The sequence below is a fragment of the Morone saxatilis genome, unplaced genomic scaffold, assembly GCF_004916995.1.
Source record: "Morone saxatilis isolate NCDOM2014 unplaced genomic scaffold, NCSU_SB_2.0 Contig15, whole genome shotgun sequence".
Taxonomy (NCBI): Eukaryota; Metazoa; Chordata; class Actinopteri; family Moronidae; genus Morone; species Morone saxatilis.
The window spans coordinates 26,000,170-26,001,911 of record NW_023339707.1 but is presented as its reverse complement, the minus strand read 5'-3'; the positions used below and the strand labels follow the sequence as shown (position 1 = coordinate 26,001,911).

The window sequence follows — 1,742 nt, the reverse complement described above, 5'->3', positions numbered from 1 at the left end:
ACAGTCAGATACAGTCAGACACAGTCAGACACAGTCAGACAGTCAGACAGTCAGACAGTCAGACCAACTCTCTTCACCTCCAGACTGAAACCACCAACAGCAGCACCGGGTTAAGACACAAAACTACAAAGAACCTGTACAGGTTCCTGACTGATCCTTTCACAATGTGTTCACAGATGCCTGGTGAACTGCTTCTGTGGAGGTATTAGCGCTCATCTCTGCCTCAGTAATAAAGTTAGAACACTGATGGTGGATTTTTCAGCTCCTTTGGTCCTTTACAGAGTTTGGGTCGGTCAGGAACTGCAGCTGAGACAATGTGAGACACTGGACTGAACAAATAAAGTGGACTGGACTCAGCAGGACTGTAGTGTAAACAGGATCCACAGAGAATGGACTGAAACAGGAAAAACAACAGCCTTTAAAGTCGCTGTAAAGGACCTTTAAGATATCAAAGAGTCTGTGTGTTTAACTGAACACACAGTGCGAGCTGATAAGCAAAGTGCTGAGTCCGACGTGTTCACAGTCGGGGGAGGAAACATGAAGCTGCAGAGAAATACTAAATGTTTGTGAGGGAGGACAGGAGGAGTGACGATACCCAGACAGACAGCAGAGAGGAGGCTCTAAAAATAACCAACATAAAGTCACCGACTGTTCGATAAGCTCAAACAAACTGATCAAACCCAACACACACAAGGTCCTAAAGAACAGCTGTCACAGTATACAACTCCGACGTTAGCTGTTGCTACTATGTAAATGTACTTATGTAGCGCCTTTCTAGTCTTTGGACCGCTCAATGCGCTGTACACTACCAACACACTCACACATTCACACACACTCATACAGTGAAGGCAGCGGCCGCCAACTGCTCACCAGAACAGAAACCAATCGTTCACACACACTCACCGATGCACAGCAGAGGGTTCAGTGACCTGCTGTACCTCTGAGCCACAGCCACCTATGGTAGCCGGCTAGCTAGCTATTGGTCAAGTCATTAGCCAAGCTAGCATAGCTTCTAATTTCTCACATCAATGTTACAAATGTCGAATATTGATGTGAGAAACTAGAAGCTATGCTAACTTGGCTAATGTTTAACAGACAGGGAACCTAGTTCTGGACATTTCAACCAAAAATAAATCGGTTTCCTCAGGAACCAAAGTGGGCATGTCATATTCTACAGGTGGTAGATACACATCATTGATCACAATGGTTCCACCAGTGGAGGAGGCGGAGCGGGTCGTCCACAGAAGGTTGGTGGTTCGATTCCCGGCTCCTCCTGCTGCACGTTGAAGATAGTGAACCACAAACTGCTCCTGGTGCTGCGTCGCTGTGTGACTGCAAGTTAACTGATGTAAAAAGTGCTTTGACTGGTGTAAAGACTAGAAAGGAACTGTACAGGTCCAGTCCATCCACCAATCAGATGGTTCCAAGAATCTTGAATGGAACTTTTCAGTTTCAGAACCGATTTATTTGCTGGAACCAGAACGGAGCCGGTTCCTGTTGATGGAAAGTGTGATGAAGCTGGTTCTCTGATGCGTTCACTGTCCGATTGTCAGTGTGATGCGTTCACTGTCTGTCTCAGCTGAGTTCTCTGCAGTGACTCTATGAATCATGTATGAGAACATTTGGTGGAACTGTTCAGATCTGCTGCAGATGGAAAACAATGAAATATTAACCTGTTGGGCTAAAAACCAACTGAGTCCCAGAATGTTTTCTCCTCATCCACCATCATCATCACCATCATC

The 1,742-nt window shown here is 45.8% G+C and overlaps 1 protein-coding gene across 1 annotated transcript in view; it reads right to left on the bottom strand.

Moving 5' to 3' along the window:
• LOC118324135 (membrane-associated guanylate kinase, WW and PDZ domain-containing protein 1-like) overlaps nucleotides 1-1,742 on the bottom strand; it is a gene marked incomplete in the record, with an annotated part of 28,857 nt that overhangs the window by 6,924 nt on the left and 20,191 nt on the right.